Source organism: Lissotriton vulgaris, chromosome 1_1 (assembly GCF_964263255.1).
Source record: "Lissotriton vulgaris chromosome 1_1, aLisVul1.2, whole genome shotgun sequence".
NCBI lineage: Eukaryota > Metazoa > Chordata > Amphibia > Caudata > Salamandridae > Lissotriton > Lissotriton vulgaris.
Window position 1 is genome coordinate 1531685499 of NC_141685.1, and position 22324 is coordinate 1531707822.

The window sequence follows — 22324 nt, forward strand, 5'->3', positions numbered from 1 at the left end:
ACATAAGGCCTCCGCTGGAAGGTTCTCAAACAACAGTAATGATCTTAATATGTGACATCTGTATAGATTACCAGTCCCCAGTCAGGGTTGCTATAATGGGTTTTAACCTAATACGCCTTGTGAACTTCTTCACTAGATTTTAGCTCTGGGCCAGAGTTTCTGAATGAGAAGCTTCCTTACCATGTGCCTCTTTTGCGAATCCTTCGGTTTAGAAGACAACGTTTCCCCTCTGGTCCTGAGGTCAGGGAACAGTCTGCCATTTCTGCCACACATAGCAGAGGACCCTTTGAGTTTTTGCATTTTTGATAATTAGCTAGGCCATATGGGCAGAAGAAGCGCACGTTTCCTTGAGGCACTCAGAACAGGTACTGCATGCACTACTATGCAAGTAGAACCGAGGTGAATGGGCAAGTTTCCCCCACAAGCACGCTCTGACAAACCCAACAGTTGCAACACATGCAGCAGGGCAGGAGTAGACGTATCCTCCATACTCAGAGCACAGGTATAGTATGAGCAGCAACGGCGGTGAATTCGTTCATCAGAGGCAAATGGCAATGTAAAGAGCTCTGTCAGTAGCTGGCACTCTGGTAACTGTGTTATCTTGCCAACTTGTGTCAAAATGGTGGGCTCACAACTCTCCTTTAAGAGCTCACTGATGGAGCTCCTCAAAACTACTGTCCTGCGAATTGCGAAAGGCAATCTAGGCAACAGGTTTTGCAAAGAAAGCAACAACAGAACTTTCTGAAATCCACACTCTAAATAAAGCACACTAGAGTACCAAGTACTGGAGCTTGCTTGGATCTTAAAAAGAGGCTTTGGAAATGGTACTACCGATGAACACACAATAAAAAAAAACAAATCTTGAAGTTGAACTGAAACATATACACAAACAACAAAAGGCACTGAAGATTCAAGTTTTATTTAAAAAAATGTGGGCCACCTCCAGCCCACATAATGTGTTAACTTAACATTTAGCAACATTAGATGCAGCAGATGGAGCAGGCAGACACAAGCTGCTCAACGCAAGCTGACCCTGTGTCACTCTACCTACTGGAGTGCAGCTGCGGACAAACTCCACCTTTGGTGGCTTCCACAGAACATGGACATATGGGGAGCAGCAGCACTCCAGTCGCCCATGGTAACCAATCTACCCTTGAGAGCTTCACCTGCCCAGTTGTCTGGGTGGGCACAAAACAGTGAACAGAAACATCAGGCCAAACTGGACCCTTGTTAGCAGTTAGCATTGGTTTCCGCACTAGCGTGCTACTCACCATTAAGCGCTTCAATGCCTCCTCAGGGGTAGTAAGCAATATATATATTCAATTAGGACCATGATCAGTGCTGAGGAAGAAAGTGGACGGCTGGGACAGCAGTAGAAGGCCGGCTCACCTGTGGAGGAGAGCAAGGCTCAGCAGAGGGGGGCTAAGCTCCCACAATTTAACTCTAATGAAGGAATACAACATAGAAAAGGTTATTTATTTGGTTGCTGTTGGCTTAAATAACAGCAGAGAGCCAGCTCAGTGATGTTACTGAGAGTGAATGAAGTGTGGTACAGAAGGGTGGGGGATAAAAGCGGTTTGAGAAAGCAAAATGCTTGTAGAGCTCGACTCTCCCAGGGCTCACACTAAAGTTCCTCCTTAACTGCTGCCTTCCTCTCGATGGCTTGCTAGCTGATCAGTACCACTGCTGCAGAAACAAGGTCCTGTTGGACACAGCTGCTTCTCTGTTACATGGGATCCCAATCCTGCAGCATATGCCTCCCCCTACTGTACACCCTCAAGAAAGAAGCAGATCTCTATACACAGTAACTAGGATGATCAAAGAAAGTCAGTTACCCGCCTCAGAGGCAGCCATGGCAGGGTCAAGTGAGACCTCACACTGAAGCGGAACTATCTAATTTAACTTTATTTTTGGGTCCTTTCTACGATTCCTTACACCTCCAATTATATGAAGGTTATATGTCTGTTTGCACAATACCAGTCCCCCCTCCTCTTTGGTTTATTGAGGCATAAGAAGTGTGTGAAAGATATGTATGTGAGAATTCACTAAGGGGCATATGTATCATCAAACTATTTAGCATTTCCTAAATAGCGAATTTTAAGGAATCGCTATTTAGGAAATGCAAGATGGTATGTATGAACAAAATTGCATTTAATTTGCGATTCCTTAAGCTTCCTTATTTGCGAATTCGCATTTTGCGAATTCACAATTAAGGAATAATTTCCAATGCATTCCTATGGGCCAGGAGGCCCATAAGAATGAATGCAAAATAATTCTCAAATTGCGAATTCGCAATTTGCTAATCGCAATTTGAGAATTATTGCAAGGGTGCAGGGGTGTCTCAAACACTCCCTGCTGCACCACTGAAAAGAACATGTGTGTGCATATAGCGCACATACATGCCCTATGGGCATGTGTGTGCATCACATGCCACCTTTAAAAATGCCAATTTGTGCATTTCTGGAAAAATTCGCCAGTTACCATCAACTGAACGTTGTTCAGGCCTTCCTCTCAGTCAGAGCCCCAGGGGCTCCACCGTTGTTGTGGGGGCATTTTGTGCCTAGAGCCATGAAGGCACCAACAATGGACATATTTGTTTAAAAGTCACTGTGAGGGGCTTGGGGGGCCATGTTATTTGAAAAGCCCAGGAGGGGCCCGAGAAGCCCGTGCTGAGCCCCGTGGCTCCCACCTGTTGCAGAGCCTGTGTATTTGAGCAGCCCGAGGGCTCCTGGGGGCACATTGTTTTAGAGCCTAGAGGGCTCCACCGATGGGCAAGTGTTGGCTCAGAGCCTAGAGGGCTCCCCTGTGCGCTACATGATTTCTAGAGCCTTTTGGCCCCAGCATTGGCGCAGTGTTGTTCCAGGGGTAGTGAGAGCCCATGCCGCAGTTTTTGATTCCCAGCTGTTCAGCAATTAGTGGGCAGCTGCACCGTTTAGGCGCCATTTGAAAGAAAGAGTCCCTGGGAGAGACCGAGATGGCACAGTGGTGCCAGGCCTGCTACAGCTACTCAGCAATTAGTGGGCAGCTGCAACGTTTAGGCGCACCCCTGACTGGCGCTGCATTGACAGCACCCTGACATTCTGGACACAGGGCATTTGAGCCCCTTCTTGAGATGGCCAGTTGGCCAGGGGGCTGGTATGTGATTATTGTGTAATGTGATTTTACTATGTTTAGAATGGTAATTGCGTAATGTGGTTTTACTATGTTTATAATGGTAATTGCCTAATGTGATTTTTGCACAATGTGATGTTACTATGATTATGAGGTTATTTTACCTATGTAGGTTAATGTTAGTGAGAGTTTACTTCACTGTGAGTTACGCCCCTAAATGTGAGTTATGCTTAGGGGTAGAGTCTAATGTGTTTAGACTAGTGAGAGATTGCCTACTGTATTTTTGATGGTTAGGCCTAATTGTGATTGTTGCATAATGTGCTTTGCCTTTATGCTTGTGTTATACTTCTAAAGGTGCTCATGTTTAGAAGTTTGCTTTGCCTAGTATAATTTATACTAGAGAGGTTATGTGTCCATGCGTGATCTATGCCTATGGTTATTAGTATTGCGTAGTGTGTACCTACCTGTTACCAGTGGTTACTGGTTGTGATCTATAATTGTGATTTGGTGTGACAGTTATTCTAAGTGCTAGTTCTACTAAGTGCTGATTCTGACAGTGGACCACGTGGCCCTGTCCTGATGTAAATAATCCTGTGTGAATATTGCCCGTGCCAGTTGGCACAATGTATATTGTGTGATTACTATCTGATGTATTTTGACAATACAAAAGTTTTATATAACCTTGTGTGGAGTTCCTTTTGTGGTGTGCCTAGGATGTTGTTGCTGTTGTGTGCGTGCGCAAATGCTTTACACATTGCCTCCGGGATAAGCCTGTCTGCTCGTGCCAAGCTACCAAGGGGGTGAGCAGGGGTTATCTTGGCGTGTGACTCCTTTGCCCTGACTAGAATGGTGGTTTCTGCCTGGCTTTGGCGTAAGCCTTAGCCAACCAGAAATCCCAGTTCTAACAGTTGGTAAATAACTATATTTAGAAACCACCTTCCGCAGGACACAAAGATAAGGGATTTTTTCTCCCTTCCTCGAAGTACTAACAGGGTTTATGATCTATAGGAAAGGAAAACATACAAAGAGGGATTATAGGTCCTATATTTTTCTAATACAATGTCCCACCCTCCAATCTAAAATACTCTACTCATTTTTTTAATCAAATGTCTCAAATCCACACTCTAACTTCTTGTGGTGTTTTTACCCTATGCATAATCCCTTGGTACACAGTTTTTTTTTTTGGTTTCATAACATCCAGAATTGCTAATTATGTAATAGTGGAGACCTTTCCCTTACATTCATGCTCACCATGCATTCAGATTTATTGTTCTGTATCTTTAGAAAGGATGGCACTCACCCCTCTTGGTGATGTGTATTTATTTATTTATTTATTTATATGCTTATTTCGCGCCTGAATCAGCCCCGAAGGGGTATCTCCGCGCGTAGCTTCTGAGCAGGTATCATGGAACTACCAAGGACATAAGACTGCTGCGATTGCGGGGGAAAACATTAATCTTGGGGGAAAAGATATGTTTTTAACTTCCTTCTAAAGGACAGATGGTTGGAGGTATGTCTCAGCAATGGGGGCAGAGAATTCCAAAGCATCGGGCCTTTAAGTGAGATGGCCCGTCCTCCCTGTCTTGCTCTCGTCACCCTAGGGACCTGAAGCAGCATAGTGCTACTGGAGCGTAGAGCACGTCTAGGTAAGTAGGGGACAAATATGTCTCTTAGATATTGAGGGCCAGATCCGTAGATACATTTGTGCATTATACAACATACTTTGAAGTCAATGCGCTGTTTCACCGGTAGCCAGTGAAGTGAAGAGAGGAGAGGGCGTGAGGGAGTACGGGGCAAAGCATTCAGAATGAGTCTTGCCGCGGTGTTCTGTACCACCTGCAGCCGACCCAATTGTTCTTGGTTGGCAGAAATAAGCAGTCCATTGCAATAATCCATCCGACCGATGACCAATGCTTGTACCAGCGTCTTCCTATGGATGTCAGGTAGGAAGGGGAATATGCGTCGAAGTAACCCTATCACTCGGAAACAAGTTCCCGTGACTTGATTAACGTGGTCTTTTAGGATCAGTGCTTGATCTAGACGCACACCCAGATTTTTTACGGTCTGCTTTGGTACCGGAACAGGTCCTAGCTCAGATGGCCATGTATCAACCTTCTACAAACCATTTACAAAGTGATACTGGTTCTGTCACATATTGCACGCCTCACAGAAAACGCACTCTCCAAATTCAAAAATATGCAAGAGACAGTACTCTCACTAAATAAAAACATAAAATCAACACCAATGTCTCTTACAAACAGACATAATCGACCTCGAAAACTCCCTAGCTACCTCTCGGACGAGGAAAAGCAAGTACTACTGCAATCCTACGAGGCGTCACTGGCCACAAGTAACCCTTGCGACGAGAACAATCAACTCAGTCCCAATCAACTCCTTCAGAGAAGTCAGGCCTAGAGACAGAAAATTAAATGCGAACAACCTGAAGCAAATACCACTAATCAATCCAAAGCAAGACTCCATCCAGGATTCGCAGGAAAAGATCACAGGGCTACTAAAAACTGCCGCTCAGCAGTGAAACACGCGTCAGACATTGCTGACCTTATCCTGAGCCAGGAGATTGATGTCGCAGAGATTGATAACGGAAACATGGCTAACAGAATCTTCATCGCCATGCTTGGATCTACTGGTGCCCCCTAACTATTTCATTGTGAGGCAAGACAAGCTAAAGAAAATAGGTGGTGGTAATGCTGTTATTCATCGCTCGGAGCTCGTGGTTACTCCATTGCCCGCTGAAATTCTTAACTCATGCGAATACCTCTCACTCTCCATAATTAACAATTAGAAAAAGCTATGCAAGGTTCATCTATTTTATCACCCACCAGGCAAGAAAGATTCTTTTATCGACCACTTAATGGAGATCATCACAGTAAAGACCTCCCCATACTCCAATGACATATTCCTAGGAGACTTCAATTTACATTGGAACAATCCTAATGACAGCCAGGTAAACATCATCAAAGACTTCCTAGTAGATCAAAACCTAGTGCAAGCCTGCACGCTTCCAACGCATGTGAAAAGCTCCAAGCTAGACTGGTCTGATCATCACATAATAACCTTCCAAATTCCAAGAGCACTAAAGAAAAGAACCACTCAACCGATCAAACCCAAACAATTGGTGAGGACCACTAAGAAAATGGACAAGGTGAAGCTGGTGTCGCTATGTAGGAGAGCTCTTCCCCCTCCCAGAAATATGTCAAACGCCAACGAACTCACGAAGCACTACAATGCGAAGAAGTCACAGGTAATGGACACCATTGCACCGTTAAAACTAACACGAACATCGGTCAAAGATAAAAACCCCTGGTTCAGCGACACGCTAAGTTAAGAAAGATGTAAGCTGAGAGTGGAGACAGCTGCCATCATCCCCACAGCTTAAACTGCTAAGAAAAAACAGAAGCGCCTACAATAAAAATATTCTGAAGTCAAAAAAAGAATTCTTAAGAACGGAATTGGAAAATGCGAAAACAGACCTCGGAAACTATTTCAACTGGTTAAACAACAATCAAAAAAATGTACAAATTCGTACTAGAAGCAAAAAAATCTCAAATTAGCTGAGAGGAATTCGCAAATTTCTTTACTTCCAAGGCCACGTCCCTGGAAATCAAGCTTAAGTCAGGAGCTTCTGCATGGGAGGCCTCTCAAACAAATATTCCATCAATGCCCAACAATTCAATACCCATAAATAAAGCTCATTGGTCCACTTTTGAGCTATATTACCAAAACGACATCCTGAAAAACCTATCGGCCATTAAGCCTAACTATCACTTCAACTACTCACTTCCTGCAAAATTTATGCCATACATAGACCAGGAGATCATCCCCAGCTGGACATCGATAGTCAATGCTTCGCTGTCTCAAGGATACTTCCCAGACTGTCTAAAAATGGGACAAGTCATTCCCATAATAAAAAACAACAGCCAATCCCGCTGATACTAGCAACTTTTGGCCAATAGCCAACATTCCCCTATTAGCTAAAGTGATTGAAAAATGTGTTCAGCAACAACTAAGCCAGCACATATCTAAATTTCAATTACTAGACGATTGCCAATCAGGATTTAGACCGAACCATAGTATGGAAACTGCAATGCTGCACATAGTAGACGTCACACTACTCGCTCTAGACCAAAACAAAGCATGTTTGTTAATCTTGCTTGATTTAACATCCGCGTTCGACACAGTTAATCACAAAATGTTGCTAGAACGTCTGGAGAACAGAATGGGTTTTTCTGGGAAAGTTCTTGAATGGTTCAAGTCCTACTTGAAGAACAGATCACAAAGATTTCTGGTGAATAAGAACCTGTCAACATCATTTCCCATCCAGATAGGGGTTTCACAAGGTTCAACCCTCTCCCCGTCACTATTCAACCTATACATGGAACCACTAATGGACATACTCCACCGTGCCAACATCCTTTTCCACATTTACGCTGATGACACTCAGATTTACATAAAGATCTCCTCCTTAGAGGAGATCAGAACAATGAACAAGGCTCTACAGGAAACAATGCAATGGCTAACAAGCAATCAGCTTAAACTAAACCCAAAAAAAAATGAATTTTTCCTAATTTCACCCACCAAAAGTCTGCTCATTAGAAAGTAATGGACCAATTTGATCACCGCACTCAATTACACCCCGATCACTGTAGATTCAACCAAATGTCATAATAATAACACTACACCAAAGCCTAAACATGCAGTCACACATTAACACACTGGCTAAAAGTGCAAGATTTCACCTGAGCTACATGAAAAAATTGAAACCTTTCATCGAAATGGCAGACCTCAAAATGGCAGTTCAAGCATTGGTAATCTCCAGGATCGAATATGGATGCACAACACTTCTGGGCTCCCCAAAATTGCAACAGCATCTCTAAAAGCCTGCTTCAAAGCAGCAACAAGGCTCATAACAGGGTCAAAACGCACAAGTTACTACTTGTGTAACGATATATCTGTAAGAGACATTAGTTAGTGATAGATTCCTTACCTTAGAATATCCCCAGGCGTCAGACTGGATCCGGAAATTTTTGCGTAGCAATACCCCTGCGCGCTGTTAGGCGTCGTCTGCGGCTCCGCGTCCGTCGTCGGCGTCGTGAGCGCCGGGATGACGTCATCGGAGTATATAGACGGCGCCCATGCGCGCTGACGTCAGTTCTGATAACACAGCTTTTCCGCGCCAGATACGCAGAGCCATGATAGAACTAACACTGGTGCCATGAAACTAGGGCCCTGAAAGGGGATGACCTTAACCCTAAATATCGGTTCGCAGAACGGGGAGGATGGGAGGGCGGTAAGGAATCTATCACTAACTAATGTCTCTTACAGATATATCGTTACACAAGTAGTAACTTGTGCATCTGAAAGAGACACGTTAGTGATAGATTCCTTACCTTAGAATAGATACCCCAGCAATACCAACCCCGCGGTGGTGGGTCTGCGAACCAATATCACACCAGAAAGTCCTGGAGGACGGAACGGCCAAAGAAGCCATCCCTCCGGACTTGACTGTCCAGGCAGTAGTGTCTTGCGAACGTGTGCAGCGAGGCCCACGTGGCTGCCTGACAGATGTCCTGCAGGGGGACACCGCGGCCCAGGGCAGTTGTCGTTGCCGTGGCCCGAGTGGAGTGAGCCCGCAATCCAGCCGGGGGCTCCTTCCTCGCCATGGAGTAGCATGCTTGGATGCACAAGATGATCCACCTGGAGATGGTCCTCTTGTGTACAGCCTTTCCCTTCTTCGCGCCCACGTAACCAACGAAGAGTTGGTCATCCACCCGGAATTGGCGAGTGCGGTCCAAGTAGTAGGAGAGCGCACGTTTTGGATCCAGACGGTGGAGCCTCTCCTCCTCTTTCGAGGGATGCGGAGGCGGAAAGAAGGTGGGCAAGGTGATGGACTGCCCGATGTGGAAGGCCGTGACAACCTTGGGCAGAAAGGAAGGTCGTGTACGCAACACCACCTTATCAGGGTGAACAGACAGGAAAGGCGGAGAAGAAGAAAGAGCCTGGAGCTCACTCACTCTCCTGGCAGAGGTGATGGCAACCAGGAAGGCCGTCTTCAGCGTAAGGAGGCGAAGAGGACAGTTATGAAGTGGCTCAAAGGGAGCACACATCAGATAGGTGAGAACAAGGTTCAAGTCCCACTGGGGCATCACGAAGGGAACAGGAGGGAACATGTGTGTGATGCCCTTCAGAAATCTACTCACTATAGGGGACTTGAACAAAGAAGGCTGATCAGGTAGCCTCAAGAAGGCTGAAAGAGCAGAGAGATACCCTTTAAGAGTGCCCAGAGCAGAGCCCTGCTGGGCAAGGGAAAGAAGAAAGAGCAGCACTTCCGAAAGGGGTGCAGAGAGGGGATCCACAGCCTTTGCTGCGCACCATGCCACAAATCTATTCCACCGGCAGGCGTATACCGACTTAGTGGAGGGACGCCTGGCTGCCAGAATGATGTCACAGACTTCGGGAGGCAAGTCAAATGGCCTCAACTGTCGCCGCTCAATCTCCAAGCTTGTAGGTGGAGACTGGACAGGTTCGGGTGCAGGACCGTCCCCTGCTGCTGCGACAGAAGGTCCTCCCGAAGAGGCAGACGAATCGGGGGATCGACTGACATGCTGAGTAGCTCGGGATACCAGTATCTTCGAGCCCAGTCCGGAGCCACAAGGATAACCTGGGCCCGGTCGCGCTTGATCTTCTTCAGCACTCTGGGCAGAAGTGGTATAGGCGGAAAGGCGTACAACAGGCCGCAGCTCCACTCGCGACGAAAAGCGTCTCCGAGCGAGTGCCGCCTTGGAAACTCCAACGCGCAGAACTGCTGACATTGCGCGTTCTCTTCTGTGGCGAATAGATCTAACCAAGGCTCTCCCCACTGTCGAAAGAGACCTTGCGCCACGTCCGAGTTCAGACGCCATTCGTGATCCATCATGCACCGGCGGCTGAGTTCGTCCGCCCTGGCATTCAGAGAACCTGCCAGGTGTTGAACCACCAGAGTCACGCCCTGATGTTCCAGCCACTGCCAGAGGCGCAGAGCCTCCTGGCAAAGGGTCCACGACCCCACACCGCCCTGTTTGTTGCAGTACCACATGGCGGTGGTGTTGTCGGTGAACACTTGCACCACGCTCCCCCTGACAGAGGGGAGGAATGCCTTCAGTGCAAGACGAATCGCCCGCAGCTCCAGAAGGTTGATGTGGAGCCGGGACTCCGCCGGAGACCAGAGGCCTCTGATCTCCGCCTCTCCCATGTGGCCTCCCCAGCCCTGGAGGGACGCGTCCGTCACAACTACGTGCTCCGGCTGGGGTAGAGAGAGGGGTCTGCCACTGACCCAGTCGCGGTCCGTGAGCCACCACTGCAGTTGTCTCGCAGTGCCCTCCGAGATCAGGACATGATCGGACAGGTTGCCCTGATGCTGGGCCCACTGAAACTTCAGGTCCCACTGCAGAGCCCGCATCCGCCACCTGGCGTGACGCACCAGAAGGATGCAGGAGGCCATCAGTCCCAGAAGCCGCAGCGTCAACCTGACCGAGACCCGGGATAACGGCCCGAAGACAGGAATCAGAGCCTGAATATCCCGAACCCGCTGCTCGGGTGGGTAAACCCGAAACTGCGCCGAGTCGAGAACCGCTCCGATGAAAGGGAGCTTCTGAGAGGGACACAGGTGTGACTTCGGCACATTGATGGAGAACCCCAGCAAGTGCAGGAGGTCGGCCGTAGTCTGGAGGTGGCTGACGACTGTCTGGGGCGAGCCCGCCTTCAACAACCAGTCGTCGAGGTAGGGGAAGACTGACACCCCTTGCCTGCGCAGATGGGCTGCGACCACCGCCATCACCTTCGTGAACACCCGTGGGGCGCTGGTAAGGCCGAAGGGGAGCACGGTAAACTGAAAGTGCTCGTGGCCTACCGTGAACCGCAGGTAACGCCGGTGGGCCGGCAGGACGGGGATGTGGAAATAGGCGTCCTGCAAGTCCAACGCTACCATCCAGTCTCCTGGGTCCAGGGCAGCCAGGACCTGAGCCAAAGTGAGCATCTTGAACTTCTCCGTACGGAGGAAGCCGTTCACGTTCCGCAGATCCAAGATAGGGCGTAGGCCCCCTTTGCCCTTCTTGGGTACCAGAAAGTAGTGGGAGTAACAGCCACGTCCTACTTCTGGCCCAGGAACGCGCTCGATGGCCCTCTTGGCCAAGAGGGCCGAAACTTCCCCTTGCAGAAGTCGCAAGTGATCCCCCGACACACGGTGGCATTGAGGTGGCATGGATGGAGGGGAAGACTCGAAGGGGAGGGAGAAACCCCTTCGGACAATTTGCAGCACCCACCTGTCCGAAGTGACTGTATGCCAGTGGGAGAGGTGATGGCGAACCCTGCCTCCCACAGGCGTCACATGGGCCTGAAAACTCGGACTAGGAAGGTTTTGAGGCGGGGGCTGCTGAGGGAGGTGTGGACTGGCCTCGCCGCTGGCCCCGACCACCGCCACGGCGGTTCCCACGGCCGCCACCGCGTTGCTGAACATTCTGCGGCGCGTGGCTGACGGTCCGTGGTGGGGCGCCCCTTCCGTGGCCACGAAAGGAGCGAAAGGCACCCGATTGCTGGCGTGGGGCCGCAAGGCCCAAGGACTTGGCCGTGGCCCTGGAGTCCTTAAAACGTTCCAGCGCATGGTCTGCCTTGTCGCCGAAGAGGCGACGGCCATCAAACGGCATGTCCAGGAGAGTGGCCTGGACATCGGCCGAGAAATTGGCGGACCTCAACCAGGCGTGGCGTCGAACCGCCACCGTCGTTGCCATCGCCCTGCCCAGTGAGTCCGTGGTATCCAGCCCACACCGGATGGAAAATCGTGCCGCATCTCGGCCGTCCGCAAGGGTTTGGCTGAGTTTAGCCCTGACCTCCTCAGAGCATTGTGGCAGCACCTCCGCAACCGCGTCCCACAGAGTGTGGGTGTAGCGGCCCAAGAGACAGTTGGTGTTGACTGACCGGAGCCCTAGGCTCACAGACGAGAAGACCTTCTTCCCGAACTGCTCATATCTCTTGGATTCCCGATCGGGCGGGGCCGTCGGGAATGCGGTCTGGGAAGTGGAGGCCTGGATGACCAGGCTCTCGGGGGTGGGGTGGGTGGACAAAAAGCAAGGGTCGCCCGGTGCCGGGCGGTAGCGTCTGGCCACGTTCCTATCCACAGGGGGACCTGTGGCGGGCTTGGACCAAGTGCCCAGCAGAACGTCACACAAGGCCTCATTGAACGGCAGAAGGGGCTCCGCGGAGCCGGACTGCTGTTTGAGCACCTCAGTGAGGAGATTAGTCCTCACGGCCGCGACGGGGAGCTCAAGGTTTAGGGCCTTAGCTGCCTTCGTCAACACTACGCTGTAAGCAGAACCCGCCTCCGAAGCCACAGTCGGGGGCGATGTAAATCCAGTGTCTGGCGAGGTGTCAATACCACTGGCCTCCCCAAGCTCATATGTCCAGTCCTGATGTGACTGGCAATCACGTGCCAGAGGGTCCTCGGACCCCTCCCATTGCTCCTCGTCACCCAGCTCCTGGAGACCAGGATGAACAGCCAGGGCCTCCTCGTGGAGATAGAATTCTCCGACGGCCGACGGAATCGGCGCCCAGCGGCGCCCCTCCGACGCCTGAGGCGGACCGTAGGAAGCATTGGGGTCGGCAACCACTACGGCTGCCGGGGACGACACCTGAAGGGACGGCGCCGGTGAGGTCGTAAGGTCGACCGGCGAGGTCCCGGATCCGGAGCCGGATCCAGCGAGGTCGCGCGGCGCCGGGACCGAAGTCGCCAGCGGCGCCGGGCCCGAAGCACCCGACGTCGTCGGGGCCGAAGCGCCCGACCCGGAAGGACCTCCAGACGGAGCCGATCGGCCCGAAGGCGCCACGGGAACCGACTGAGGAGGGAGGGCCCTCATGGCCATGAGGTACCTCTCGACCTCCTCCTGCGACGCGCCGTGCCCAGGGACCCGAAGGTGTGGGGCAGGCGGCGACGCTTGCGACTCCCGCGGAGCCGCGTGGGCGGTGTCGCCCGAACCCCCGGCCGCATCGAGCGAGCGTCGGGGCGGGTCGGAGGACCGATGGTGGCGCTCCGACCTCTCATGCCTCTTACCTGAGGACTTGGATCCAGACGATCGGTGACCACTCCCGGAGCGTCGATGACTCCGACCTCGCGACCTGTCCCTCGACCTCCCGTGGGACCGGGACCGGGACCTGGAGCGGCGCGGGGCCGACTGCCTCAGCTCGAGACGCTTGCGGGACCGCTCCCGCCTAGCCTTCGACGTCAGGGCCCGGCAGTCGTCACAGGTTCGATCGTCGTGGTCGAGGCCTAAGCACTTCAGGCACCGGCGATGGGGGTCCGTGACCGACATGAGTCGGCCGCACTTCGAGCAAGGCTTGAACCCGGGCATCCCTGGCACCGATAGTCGAGAATCGACTAAGTAGAGGATCAAAAAGATCAAAAAGTTTTCAGTCAAAAAGTGACTGGGGGTAGAGCTTCTTCCGGATCTGCGCTAGCTGGCGCGGAAAAAAGAAGAACTGACGTCAGCGCGCATGGGCGCCGTCTATATACTCCGATGACGTCATCCCGGCGCTCACGACGCCGACGACGGACGCGGAGCCGCAGACGACGCCTAACAGCGCGCAGGGGTATTGCTACGCAAAAATTTCCGGATCCAGTCTGACGCCTGGGGATATTCTAAGGTAAGGAATCTATCACTAACGTGTCTCTTTCAGATAATTCGACCACATCTCTCCTCACCTGAAATCATTGAACTGGCTACCTTATGAAGCCAGAATTGAGCTCAAACTGGCGTCCAGAACACACAAAGTTCTACACTTGAAGTCACCAAGATAACTAGCACAGAAACTGGTGATTTCTAGGGGAAACAGACAATCAAGGAGTGCCAGAGACCTAGTGCTGAAACCACTGATTTTCTGCAACAAAAAAAACCTTACAACAGAGCATTCTCAGGTGCCACACCGAGAATATGGAATTTGCATCCCCCAGACATCAGAAGGCTACCCAACCATGAAAGATTCAAGAAAGAAACCAAGATCTTATTAATGACTAAATTCCTAACGTAAACATTACAGAGCATACATACATGGCTCACCCTAATACTCTCGCTTAAGGACACAAGAGTTTTAGAGCTAATGTCATTTGTTCATTACAGGGTAAAAACACCACAAGAAGTTAGAGTGTGGATTTGAGACATTTGAGTAAACAAACGAGTAGTGTATTTTAGATTGGAGTGTGGGACAGTGGATTAGAAAATATAGGGGCTATAATCCCTCTTTGTATGTTTTCCTTTCCTATTGATCATACAACCTGTTAGTACTTCGAGAAGGGAGAACAAATCCCTTATCTTTGTGTCCTGAGGAAGGTGGTTTCTAAATAAAGTGATTTACCACTGAAACCTGTTGACGCTGAGCACCTCTGAATCCTATCACGAGAAATCATTCAAATGAATAGATTTTCATTTTTACCAGGATTTGATGCAGAGTGTCGGATCAGTCAATGCAACAGCTTTCTTAGAACTGTGCAAAAAGGGATCCCCGTTAAGATTTGTTCTCTTCTGGTTTGTCATTGTATCTATTTTGTGAGTTTTTTCAAATATTTGCACATATTGTTTTTAATAAATGCTGTATGTTATATATGAATGTTATACCTTTTTATATGCATATGAACACCAACAGTGTATTGTGATATAATGTGTCTTCTTTAAGAAATTAAACAATCCCTTGATGCTACATCGCAATTTTGGTGGTACTAGAATCTGTGGGGACACACGGGGAGTCACATTTTCTCTACTGCTTAGTAGTGCCCTGTTCCCATTGGCAGTGGGACCACCTCTCCAGTTTATAACTACTCATAATGATGGCCAAAGTGCTGTAATACTAGGCACTGCTGAGATTATCTACAGAGCTTTGGCTTTTATCGCGCAGCATTAATTAACAAGTCATACCTTTGAGCACAAGTCACAGTCTTTAGGACAGTTTCGGAAACCTGCAGCCAAAAGTAGGAGCAAACTGAAAAATACAGATTTCCGAGTTTGTATTACAGTCACGGTCTGTGTCTGTTACAGAGAAAAGTGCATAATCCTCGTTAGTAATGAACATTGGCACAGTCAAAATTTATTGGCTCTAAAAAGACATTTTATTAATTGTCATTAGCGTTCTAATATGGCAGACGACCCATGTTAGAATGTTGAAGAAAGAGATTTTAAAAAAGTGAAAATACAACTCGGTAGAAATAAAGGAAGTGAGTGGAACTTTCGAACTCTGATGCAGCAGAGCCATCAAAAAAAGGATAAATTAATAAATAAAAACAATAATTCATAAATAAATAATAAAAAAAATGTAAATGGGGAGCATTGTGAAGAGGAGAAAGGAGAGAGACTGCAGTGAGGGGCAGAGGAACAAGCAGGTAGAAAGGAAACACATTCACTCCCAAGGTGCACTGAATAATAATAATTTTGAAAAATAATGAATTCTCTCAAGTTACCACTTGAAGGCTCAAATCAGTAATAAAACAATGTGAGACTTAAATGCTCCCGGATGAGACAAACAGAAAAATAGGCAGGAAACGCATTGAATCAAGAGCAGACAGCTAGAATAGAGAACAAAGCTGCCCAACCATGAGCAAGAAGTTGACCCAAAGGCCACTCCGAGTATATCTCATGTACTGGAAACAATAGCTCTGTCTACAGACAGGTGAAGTTGTCTGTAGCCAAGACCTTAAATAGTTCAAACAAACGGGTATAACCTTCAGCATAATACCTACACTCAATTATTTACTATGCTTTATTGACTTGCTGTCTGTTTCCATGTATATTGCATTGCGTTTTAAATGCCAGAGTACAGTTTCTTGTCGATGTTCACATTGAATTGTTCGTAGGTACCTAAAGAACAAGTTACTTACCTTCGGTAACGATATATCTGTAAGAAACAGTAGTTAGTATTAGATTCCTTACCTTAGAATATCCCCAGGCGTCAGACTGGATCCGGAAATTTTTGCGTAGCAATACCCCTGCGCGTCGTTAGGCGTCGTCTCTGGCTCCGCGTCCGTCGTCGGCGTCGTCTGCGCCGGAATGACGTCGTCGGAGTACTTAGACGCCGCCCATGCGTGCCGACATCAGTTCTTAGCCACAGCTTTTCCGCGCCAGATACGCAGAGCCATGCTAGAACCAACACTGGTGCCAAGAAACTAGGGCCCTGAAAGGGGAATAACCTTAACCCTAGGTATCAGTTCGCAGAACGGGGAGGATGGGTGGGGCGGTAAGGAATCTAATACTAACTACTGTTTCTTACAGATATATCGTTACCGAAGGTAAGTAACTTGTTCATCTGAAAGAAACACGTTAGTATTAGATTCCTTACCATAGAATAGATACCCCAGCAATACCAACCCCGGTGGTGGGTCTGCGAACCAATACTCACACCAGGAAGTCCTGGAGGACGGAACGGCCAAAGAAGCCATCCCTCCGGACCTGACTGTCCAGGCAGTAGTGTCTCACAAAGGTGTGCAGCGAGGCCCACATAGCCGCCTGGCAAATGTCCTGCAGGGGGACTCCCCGACCAAGGGCAGTAGTAGCCGTCTTGGCCCGAGTGTAATGGGGTTTGCAGCCTAACTGGAGGCTCCTTTCTAGTCAAGGAGCAGCACGCCTTGATGCATAGAACGACCCATCAAGAGATGGTCTGCTTATGCACCGCTCGTCCTTTCTTCGCACCCACGTAGCCAACAAAGAGTTGGTCATCCACCCGGAACTGGCGTGCGCGCTCTATATAAAATGAAAGCGCATGTTTTGGGTCCAGACGATGGAGCCGCTCTTCATCCTTGGAGGGATGCGGAGGCGGGAAGAAGGAGGGCAAGGTGATGGACTGCCCGATGTGGAAAGCAGAGACAACCTTGGGCAGGAAAGATGGTTTTGTACACAACACCACTTTGTCCGGATGCACAGACAGGAAGGGAGGTTTGCAAGATAGAGCCTGGAGCTCACCCACCCTCCTGGCAGAGGTGATGGCAACCAGGAAAGCTGTCTTCAAGGTGAGAAGACGGAGAGGACAAGAGTGAAGTGGATCAAAGGGAGCGCACATCAGGAAAGTAAGAACCAGGTTCAAGTCCCACTGAGGCATCATAAAAGGGACAGGTGGAAACATGTGCGTGATGCCCTTCAGAAAACGAGTTACTATAGGGGACTTGAACAAAGAAGGTTGATCAGGCAGCCTTAGGAAGGCCGAAAGGGCAGAAAGGTAGCCCTTGATAGTGCCCAGAGCAGAGCCCTGCTGGGCAAGAGAAAGAAGGAAGAGAAGAACTTCAGAAAGAGGGGAAGAAAGGGATCCACAGCCTTTGCTGTGCACCATGCCACAAATCTGTTCCACCGGCAGGCGTATACCGACTTAGTGGAGGGACGCCTGGCTGCCAGAATAACATTACAAACTTCAGGAGGCAAGTCAAATGGCCTCAACTGCCGCCGCTCAATCTCCAAGCATGGAGGTGGAGACTGGACAGGTTCGGGTGGAGGACCGTCCCCTGCTGCTGCGACAGAAGGTCCTCCTGAAGAGGCAGACGGATCGGGGGACCGACTGACATATTCAGTAGCTCGGGATACCAGAACCTTCGAGCCCAGTCCGGAGCCACAAGGATGACTTGGGCCCGGTCGCGCCTGATCTTCTTCAGCAGTCTGGGCATAAGTGGTATGGGCGGAAAGGCGTATAACAGATCGCAACGCCACTCGCAACGAAATGCGTCGCCGAGCGAGTGCCGCCTTGGAAATTCCAACACGCAGAACTGATGACATTGCGCGTTCTCTTCGTTGGCGAATAGATCTAACCAAGGCTCTCCCCACTGCAGAAAGATGCCTTGTGCCACGTCCGAGTTCAGACGCCATTTGTGATCCATCGAGCACCGTCGGCTGAGTTCGTCCGCCCTGGCGTTCAGAGAACCCGCCAGGTGGTGAACCACCAGGGTCACGCCCTGATGTTCCAGCCACTGCCAGAGCCGCAGAGCCTCTTGACAGAGGGTCCAGGACCCCACACCTCCCTGTTTGTTGCAGTACCACATGGCGGTGGTGTTGTCCGTGAACACCTGCACTACACTCCCCCGAACAGAGGGGAGGAATGCCTTCAGTGCTAGACGAATCGCCCGCAGCTCCAGAAGGTTGATATGGAGCCGGGACTCCGCCGGAGACCAGAGGCCTCTGATCTCCGCCTCTCCCATGTGGCCTCCCCAGCCCTGGAGGGACGCGTCCGTCACAACTACGTGCTCCGGTTGGGTAAGGGAGAGGGATCTACCGTTGACCCAATCGCGGTCCGTGAGCCACCACTGCAGCTGTCTCGCAGCGCCCTCCGAGATCAGGACATGGTCGGACAGGTTGCCCTGATGCTGGGCCCACTGAAACTTCAGGTCCCACCGCAGAGCCTGCATCCGCCACCGGGCGTGATGCACCAGAAGGATGCAGGAAGCCATCAGCCCCAGGAGCGGCAGCGTCAACCTGACCGAAACCCGGGATAACGGCTGAAAGATCGGAATCAAAGCCTGAATATCCCGGACTCGCTGCTCGGGAGGAAAAACCCGAAACTGCGCCGAGTCCAGAACAGCTCCGATGAAGAGGAGCTTTTGGGAGGGGCACAGGTGTGATTTCGGCACGTTGATGGAAAACCCCAGCAGGTGCAGGAGATCCGCCGTAATCTGGAGGTGGTTGACGACCGTTTGGGGCGAGCCCGCCTTCAACAACCAGTCGCCGAGGTAGGGTAAGACTGAAACCCCTAACCTGCGCAGATGAGCTGCGACCACCGCCATCACTTTCGTGAACACCCGTGGGGCGCTGGTAAGGCCAAAGGGGAGCACAGTGAATTGAAAGTGCTCGAGGACTCCCGTGAACCGCAGGTAACGTCGGTGGGCCGGCAGGACGGGGATGTGAAAGTAGGCGTCCTGCAAGTCCAACGCCACCATCCAGTCTTGCGGGTCTAGGGCAGCCAAGACATGAGCTAAAGTCAACATCTTGAACTTCTCCTTCCGGAGAAAGCCGTTGACGATCCGTAGGTCCAAGATAGGGCGTAGGCCCCCTTTACCCTTCTTGGGTACCAGAAAGTAGTGGGAGTAGCAACCACACCCTACTTCTGGCCCAGGAACGCGCTCGATGGCCCCCTTGGCCAAGAGGGCCATAACTTCCTCCTGCAGAAGTTGCAAGTGGTCCCCCGACACGCGGTGGTACTGCGGTGGCATGGCTGGAGGGGTCGCCTCGAAGGGGAGGGAGTAGCCCCTTCGGACGATTTGCAGCCCCCACCTGTCCGATGTGACTGTGCGCCAGTGGAAGAGGTGATGGCGGACCCTCCCCCCACTGGCGTCACATGGGCCTGAAAACTCGGACTAGGAAGGTTTTGAGGCGGATGCTGCGGGAGCGGGTGCGGACTGGCCTCGCCTTGGACCCCGACCGCCTCCCCGGCGGTTCCCACGGCCGCCACCGCACTGAAGATTCTGCTGCGGCGTGTGGCTGACGGTCCGTGTGGGGGCGCCCCTTCCTTGGCCACGAAAGGAGCGAAAGGCACCCATTTGCTGGCGCTGGCCGAGAGGCCCATGGACTTGGCCGTAGCCCTGGAGTCCTTAAAGCGCTCAAGCGCATGGTCTGCCTGGTCGCTAAACAGGCGACGGCCATCAAACGAGATGCCCAGAAGCGTAGCCTGGACATCGGCCGAGAAATTGGCGCACCGTAGCCAGGCGTGGCGTCTGACCACCACTGTCGTGGCCATCGCTCTGCCTAGCGTATCGGTGGTATCCAGTCCGCACCGGATAGAGTACCGTGCCGCATCTCGACCCTCCACTAGGGCTTGGGCGAGTTTAGCCCTGACCTCCTCAGGGCATTGTGGCAGCACGTCCGCAACCGTGTCCCACAGGGTGTGGGTGTAGCGGCCCAAGAGGCATGCGGTGTTGACTGACCGCAGTCCCAGACTAAGGGACGAGAACACCTTCTTGCCAAATTGTTCAAACCTCTTGGATTCCCTGTCGTGAGGGGCCGACGGGAACGTGGTCTGGGAGTTAGAGGCCTGGATAACCAGGCTCTCGGGGGTTGGATGGGTCGACAGGAAGCTTGGGTCACCCGGAGCCGGGCGGTAGCGTCTGGCCACGATCCTGTCCACAGGCTGTCCTGAGGCGGGCTTGGACCAGGTGCCCAGCAGAACGTCAGATAAGGCCTCATTGAACGGCAGCAGAGGCTCGACCGAGCTTGACTGCTGTTTGAGGACCTCGGTGAGGAGATTAATCCTCACGGCCGCTGAGGGGAGCGTAAGGTTTAAGGCCTTAGCCGCCCGCATCAGTACTACGCTATAGGCTGCCCCCTCCTCCGTAGCCACGGTTGGAGGAGAGACAAAACCAGTGTCTGGAGAGAGATCCAGGCCGCTGGCCTCCCCAAGCTCCTCTGTCCAGTCCACTTGGTCCTGACACTCCCGTTTCAGAGGGTCCTCAGACCCCTCCCAGTCCTCTTCGTCACCCAATGCCTGGTAGCCAGGATCAACAATCGGGGCCCGTTCATTAAAGTAGAATGTACCCAAAGCTGTCTCACACGGCGCCCAACGGGGCCATGTCAACGGCTGAACGGGATCGATAGAAGGACTGGGGCCGGCGTCGACCGAAGTCGGTGCCGGTGGTGACACCCTTGGGGGCGGCGCCGGTGATGTTGTAAGGTCGACCGTCGTTGACCCGGATACGGAGCCGGATCCGGCCGGGGCCTGTGGCACCGGGACCAAATTCGCCGGCGGCGCCGGGGCCGAAGCCACCTGCGGCGTCGGTGCTGAAGCACGCGACCCGCTAGGCCCCGGAGCCGGACCCACTGGGTCCGAAGGCGCCGTGGGGTCCGGTGGAGAAGAGAGCGACCTCATGGCCATGAGGTACCGCTCGATCTCCTCCGGCGTCGCATCCTGCCTAGGGACCCCAAGGTGTGGGGCAGGATGCGGCGCTAGCGACTTCTGCGGAGCCGTGTGTGTGGTGCCACCCAAAACCTCGGCCGCGTCGGGTGAGCGTCGGGGGCGGTCGGAGGAGCGATGACGCTGCTCCGACCTCTCATGCCTCTTACCTGAGGAGGAACCAGAAGACCGATGCCGACTTCCGGAGCTGCGAGGGCTCCGTCACCGCGACCGATCCCTCGACCTCCCATGGGACCGGGACCTCAAATGGCGCGGGCCGACTGCCGGAGCTCAAGCCGCTTGCGGGACAGCTCCCGCCTAGCCTTCGACGTCAGAGCTCGACAGTCGGAACAGGAAAGGTCGTGGTGGTCGAGGCCTAGGCATTGCAGACACCGGCGATGGGGGTCGGTATTCGACATCAGTCGACTACACTTCGAGCAGGGTTTGAACCCGGGCATCCCTACCGGCACCTGAAGAGTCGAGAACGACTTGAAGAAGATCAAAAATGATCAAAAAAGTTTTAGTTCAAAAGTGACTAAGGGGTAGAGCTTCTCCGGATCTGCGCTAGCTGGCGCGGAAAAAAGAAGAACGGACGTCAGCGCGCATGGGCGGCGTCTAAGTACTCCGACAGCGTCATTCCGGCGCAGACGACGCCGACGACGGACGCGGAGCCAGAGACGACGCCTATTGACGTGCAGGGGTATTGCTACGCAAAAATTTCCGGATCCAGTCTGATGCCTGGGGATATTCTAAGGTAAGGAATCTAATACTAACGTGTTTCTTTCAGATTAGACTTGTAGTCTTCCTGTTCAATGTTAACACATCAGAGTATTTTGTTCTTGTTTCTGTGATTTTTCATAATCTCTCAATAAAGCATATTTAAACTTAAAAAAAGATATACTCAACATACTCAACTGCCCTAGAGCCCGGAGGATTGTTAAGCTCAACTCTGAAAAATGGAAAACATCCCCTAGCCTCATACCACAACAATTTGTCCAGGAATGTAGGATCGATAACGAACACATAAAAGGAATTACAGATTAAAAAATATTAATAATTGTGTGGCCCCCAGTAATATTGCCAACTTCAAGAAGAAGGAATTAATTTGGTGAAAAGATTTAAAATTGATTATCAAGGAAGAAAGTCTTCTTTCTGTATGTGAATGTATACATCAATGTCATTGGAAAAGAAACTATTGGACTGGTAAAAATAATTAAAAACTAAACCTACAACCGCATGATTACTCCTAAACTTGGTTGTGGTTTGATGATTTGTTGAATATCACAGAATATTCCAAGATTGCTCCTATGACAGCCATAGCTTT

The 22324-nt window shown here is 51.2% G+C and overlaps 1 protein-coding gene across 2 annotated transcripts in view; it reads right to left on the reverse strand.

Moving 5' to 3' along the window:
• LRRIQ1 (leucine rich repeats and IQ motif containing 1) overlaps positions 1-22324 on the reverse strand; it is a 1278742-nt gene that overhangs the window by 213683 nt on the left and 1042735 nt on the right. The gene's annotated exons all lie outside the window — the stretch shown is intronic.